Consider the following 6719-nt stretch of genomic DNA (forward strand, 5'->3'; position numbering starts at 1 on the left):
TGTTTGTAAGTGCAGTGACACAGCTTTCCCTAATAGCCCTTAGGCAGCGGGGCTGCATATCAATGGTCTCAAAGTGTTTGCTTTAGCTATTCTGCTTCAAAATAGTGCCGCCGTGGGAGACAAATCTTCCTTCCACCATAATATGTTTGGCTTGCTTTTACATATGGGTGAATGGCTAGTCTATTAAGATGAAGCCAGCATCCAAACAGATGTGTCCCCTCCAGGTGTAGGACACTATGTTCTGAGTCTCTAAGCATGGAGTTTACACTCCCTGGCCAGATTACAGAGAGAAAACAGAGAAAGTAGGAACTAATGGAGACAGAGAAGGAGGAGGAGGAGGAGGAGGGGGCTGATCGGGAGACAGACATGGGGGAGGTGGAGGCATAAGAAGGGGATAGATGGATCACCATAGCAGGGAGGATGGAGAGGGGAGTGAGATGCAGGGGGTTGTTTTGGGGGTCCCAGTGTATGTTCCTCATTAAGGAGAGGTCTTCCCGGGGGGCGGGCGGTGAGGGAGGGGGAGCGATGTAAAGGAGTCCGGGCTGTGACAGGAGAACACCTGTGTTAATGTGACGGAGGAGGGAGGAGGGAAGGAGCGACGGGTGCAAGGACCATCCATCCATACTGATCACCATGGAGACGGCCTGGGCTGGAGGAGGAGGAGGAGGAGAGAAGGAGAGAGGAGTTCAGTGGAACCCACTGTAGTCCCCGAGGAGGGGTTCAAAGGCCAGCCGTTTTGCATTTCCTCCATCTCTCCTTCATAACCCTCCTCCTCCTCCTGCCTACACACCACAGACACGCCACAAGTCATGTTGTGTTTGAGTAAAGGGGCGTTTCCATCTCTCTCTCTCATACGTCAGGTGAATATTAGAGAGAGAGCTGTGAGACCCAGAGTGCAGGTGTGAGCAATTATGAAGGAAACTGTCATGCCTTCCATCCCTCTTTCCTCATCTTCCTCTTCCTCTCTCCACCCCCTTCCCTTTCTCTGTCTCTCTCTCTCTCTCTCTCTCTCTCTCTCTCTCTCGCTCTTCATCCCCCTCTCTCTTTAAACCACCCACCCTGCCTATCTGCGGCCCTGGGCTTATATATCCTTGCAGAAGCTAAAGTGGTCATTATTCACAGCTTAGGCCTTGGCTGTTTGCTGTGAAATACCTCACAGTGCACTAACATGCGTTCAGCAACGCAATTAGCATAGCGATTAGTATAGCTATTTCACACGTTACATGCCGATCACACAGGCACCTCTCTCAGGACCCCTGCAGTGAGACCTGACAATACACTCACACAGCCTCATAATGAAAGGACATGCATTTCCACCATGCACTCACTTTCCCTCTGCAGTGGAAATAAAGCGAAGGGAATGATGTGTCATATTTGTATGTCCTTTCCTTTCCTTTCCTTTCCTTTCCTTGCTCATCTCCTTTCCTTTCCTTGCTCATCTCCTTTCCTCTCTTCTCCTCTCTTACCATCATGTAGTCTTTATATCAGTATCAATTTGGCCTTTTTGTTTAATAATACATATAATAATACAATACCTCCCCTTGGGGAGGTATCACTAAATGGAACCCCCTCACTCTCATTCAACCACACTCACACACACACGCACGCACGCATGCACGCACACACACACACGCACACACACATACACGTGCACATGGATCACAAAGTGGCAATATAATAATGTTATTTCAACAGCATGGCCAGTGACCCCTCTAAAGAGGATCCCTACTGTGGCTGTATACACATAACCTTAATAATTCACTCACCCAGTGCCCTCAAACACACTCTCTCTCTCTCACACACACACACACACACACACACACACACACACACACACACACAAAGCAAAGGTCTAAATAATTTACAGAGAGAGAGAGAGAGACGTCTAGCCCCTAGCATGAATAAGTAAGAGCCGGCCCATTGGCCAACTGCACTCCTCTCACGGCTCGGCTCTGGCCACGTACACAGTTTAATCAGCTCATAAATATTGCACCGCTTGCTTACTTGATAGTCTCACTAATTCAGTATTCAATTTTGTTTTCATTTAACTACCACTTAGCGAGTCTGCAAATTGTGGTGTTAGAGACAGATTACGGCTACATTTCGTTTCATTTGAACAATAAAAATATGAGGAAATGCAGAGGTTTAATTCATTGTTGTTGTAATTAGACACCATAACCTATGCTGCTCTCTTCCTCTGATTTGATTTGTGTTATCTTTTCAAGTACTAGTTCCTTCACTATCCCACCTCTTCCTCTCATTGCTGCTTTTAAAACACTTTTTCCTCTCTAACGAGCTCTGATTTTGCTGGTCTCCTTCTACAACCCCCCTGTCCTCTTTCACACACACCCATACACTCACACACACACATATACGAGATGCGGAGAAGCTATTAGTATTTGTATAAGTATGTGCTCATGGACGGGGCTTAAACCTGAAGTGGGTGTGGTTAGAATGACATTAAAAATCCCCCAAATTCTGTTTGTTTTTCTTTGCAATAATTTCCATTGCTATTGTGATATTAAAGCATTAAACTTGTGGTTTTACCATGATCTATCAATAATAGCGAAGTATAACAACAGATAATTTGCTTTTTAAAGCCGCATTATAAGCCGTATAAACACAAGCTTACAAACACAGCCATAAACAATCATAACCACAAACAGTTATAAACAGCAAAAAAATCTCTACCCTCAACTTACCGTATGCTGCATGAACGCAGGAGACACTAAACAGTGAATTATTAACTGAAAAAATGAATCCTTTCTGAATTAAAACAGATATCCTCATGCTCACTCTGAACTTCTCTCAGCAACTGGATGAACCTCAGCACCCCCCCCCCCCACACACACACACACACACGCACACACACACACTGGGAGAGACTGAACAGTGAATTATAAACATCTTCATTATGAACTACCTTATGCTATGAAGTGCACATCCTGCCCTTAATTTGCATATTCTGGTATAAATAAAAATGAAGAAAAATCAAAAGCTTCCCTGGGAGGAATGCATCTATTTGGTACTGTGGCCCTACTCAAATTCAAGTTATGTTTAGTGAAGAGCAGAAGTCTGAAGCGATGAGGAGACACAACATCACTGCTGTGCTGAGCAGATTCCCCCTCATAAAGTCTATAAGCAGAGTAGAGGAGCAGAGAAAAACTGGGCTCAACAATGCTAAATTAGTAATCAAAATAATTGGAGTATTCCCAAACAAAAAGCGTACAGTACGTGTGCTATTTGCATTCGGGAACATCCCTACCCCCCCCCCCCCCCCCCACCTTCCCCTCAACCCTCCTGTGTCCTGCTTGTCCTCCCTCCTGGCCTGTCCGTAGTCTGCTGGCAGAGCCTGGTTCTGGTCTGGCAGGCCGGCAGCGTAATGGTCAGGAGGGCGTCCATGCTACGCTGGCACAGATCGTGACAATTAGCCCTGAGGGAAGGAAGGGAGGAGGGGAAGAGGCAGACAGAGAGATAGAGGGAACATCAGAGAAATATTGGCAGCGTTTTTTAAATTTTTTTGTCTCTTTCTTTCTCTCTCTCTCTCACACACACACACGTCTCTCTTCTCTCTTGCTCTTCATCTCTCTTTCTCAGCGGGGATTCTCCTGTTTTCCTGCGGTTATCTCTGTGGCTCTGTGAGCGCATCGTTTTGTTAGTAATTAAACCATCCGTTAAATCAGCAATGTGGACACAGAAGAGGCCGGGCTCCTCACTTCGTCCTTGGCGCTGTGCATAGCAGTAGCAACGGGAGCAACCGGGATGAAACGCTATGATAATTCTGGGAGGGAGGTGCTGCAGAATGAAGCTGTGTGTGTGTGTGTGTGTGTGTGTGTGTGTGTGTGTGTGTGAGAGAGAGAGAGAGAGAGAGAGAGAGGTATAAAGGGAGAGAGGGAGAGTGATATACAGAGAGAGGGACAGTAGGAGGGAGAGAGGTATAGAGAGAGAGAGAGCGATCGAGGCAACGTGTAGGGAGAGAGAGATTTAGACACAGGGAAGGGGAGAAGTAAAGAAAGAGAGGAGTGTAGATGGAGGGAGTGGTATTGAGAGAAAGAAAGCGAAATAGCGTAAAACAGCGAGCGCTGGGTGCTGCATGTCGGCGGGTATCAGGGGGAGTATTTGGTGGCCGGGAGCCAATATGAGTGAGATGAGGGGAGGCGAGTCTGCAGAGCCAATAAATTACAGGCCTTCAAGCCCCACTTTACATTAATGGAATGTGCAGCGCTGCTCTCTCCAGTCGGCCGCTGAGATTAAAGAGTAGGGAAATGGCTGTGGACAGGCTCTCCCCGGCCTGGGCTCTCTGTGTGATACGGGCCTTCAGAAGCCCACAGAGTGGCCCTGTGGAGCCCAGGCCCAGGAAACGGCCCCGGCTGCGGACGGAGCACCAGGCTGAGAGCATTTTGGTTGTAATTCCCCTCCCGCCAAAACCTGCAAGGTTGTCTTTTACTGTAATAACAAGCCCTCGGCTTTGGTACCGCGGAGCCGCTGAGGTCTGTTTTATAGGACGACAGCAACAATGGTGCAAAATCCTTGGGTATAGGTTGTTTACGTGAGATACTGTATTAAACATCCATTTCAGGCAAAGTCAACCTGGATACAGTGTGGCACTCTGAAGATTTCATACAGATTATGTGGGATAAAGCATGCGTGTATCAGAGAATGGCTGAAGCATATCCACCTAAACCCTGCTCTCTTTCACAGCCCCTAAACCCATTACCTCACTGTTCATCTCTCGATTGAACTGTGCCACTGCTGTGTCTCCGCCTGTCTCCTGGCGGTGTTTTTACTCTTGTTTGATGGAATCAGATGCATCTGGGAAGATTCAATTAAAACGCTGTTGCCTTTTGCTTAACTACTCCTCATCGCTTGTATGTCTCCTGCCAGTCTTTTAAAGTGATTACACACAATTATTTCAATTAGATGTCAGGAAGTAGCGCCATCATCATCAGACAGTAATCAGGTTGTGGTGGAGCAGTGGGAGACAGAAAGAGACAGCTCCTCTCATTCTCTCTCATTAAAGATGGAGGAGAACATTGCTGAGAGTTTTTTTCTTTCCTTTTTTTTAATGTGGCACACTTCCAGAGACACAGAAAAAGACACTTTTGTACCCCCTGCAAGCTGTTCTCATCTCGACTAATGACCGCAATCCATTTCTGGATCTATTTCTGAGACATGGGTGAGGATGAGGGATTGTGTGAGATACAAAGAAAGAGCAGGCCTCTGTAATGTTGCCTGCTGGACAGGGTGAAAGAGAGGGGAGAGAGAGAGAGAGAGAGGAGAGAGAGAGACCAAGAGAGAGACATTATACAGACAGCCTTCTGGCTATACTTTACAGCAGGGAGCAGTTACAACGATACCTGAGTCATATCCCATTGTTTCTGTTAGAATTTGAAATGCAATTTGAATTGATGTTGAAGTTTGGAATGACATAGACACTTAATAATTAATGCAAATTTCCTTAATACTTTTCACCAGCGGGAGTTGAGGAGTTGAGGAGTTGACTTGGGTCTGATGGGTTGTGATGGACCGTGTTTCCGTATGGGCTCCAGTATACTGTCCTTGAGGAGCAGAAAATGCTATAGGAGCTCCCCACGGGAATAAGGTATGGTAGCACAGCTAGTTCAGGAGCTGCTGGGGCTCTGTGTTGTGATAACAGAGGCTTTGCAGGCGGAGACACACACAGCATAATGAATACCCCACAGCCCACTGCAGCACACATGCACACACATCCACATGTACACATTGCCCTACGCACACACACACACACACACACACACACACACATTTGTGCACACGCTCACATGTGCACAGACTTGCACACATTCACATGTTTATAGGCACACACACACACACCCATGTAAAAATTCAGACACACCCATGCGCTCACATAAAAGCGCACACGCCTTCTCTCGTTCTGTCTCTCTGTGTCAATTACATACAACATATTCAGCAGTACATGCACACATGAAGCGTGCACTTAAACACACAGCATAATGAGGCGGCCCAGCCCTCTGCAGCACATGCTTGGCTGCGTAGCCGAGGCCACACTGACTGCATGTCTTACAGCAGCATCAGTATGCTACAGGCATGGCCCTGTGTCTACACCACTCTCCTCTCCTCTCTCTCCCTCCCTCCTGCCCCTCCATCTCTCTTTCTTGCCTCCCGCTTTATTCTATGTCTTACCTCCATCACTTTCTCCCTTCTTATTTGTCTATTGCATTCTCTCCGTTTCTGGACCCCTTTTTAATTTTTTGTGGTTCTCTGCACTTGCTACTCCTTTTCTCTCCCCATTACATCAGTCCCTCATCTCCTTGTGTCTCTCCCTGCTGGCTGGGCTATTGGGCTTTCAGGTGCAAGCGGCTAGCAGCATGCTAGGATAATTAAACAGTTAGGGTCCAGCCATATTGGCTAATGTTGTTTTTCTCCTTCGTCTCTCTACTGTATTGTAACCAGGGAAAGGCCCATTAATTGCCCTGCTGATGGCTGTCATCATCCACACCCCTCTACGTCCGACACAGAGGGTGGAGAGCGTGTGTGTGTGTATTTGTGTGTGTGTGTGTGTGTTTGTGTGTGTGTGAGTCTCGGCGGGTGTCTGATGGGAGGGTGCTCAAGTGTGGAGGACTCATCATGGGTTATTAGGAGCATGCAGGGGGGCCATCAAGCGTGAGAGAGAGAGATAGAGGGGGGAGGGAGATGAAGAGGGAGAGAGGGATGGTTAA

Source organism: Centroberyx affinis, unplaced genomic scaffold (genome assembly GCF_046629955.1).
Source record: "Centroberyx affinis isolate AG114_WGS23_722 - 3 ecotype Tasmania unplaced genomic scaffold, CSIRO-AGI_Caff_v1 ptg001253l_1, whole genome shotgun sequence".
Taxonomy (NCBI): domain Eukaryota; kingdom Metazoa; phylum Chordata; class Actinopteri; order Beryciformes; family Berycidae; genus Centroberyx; species Centroberyx affinis.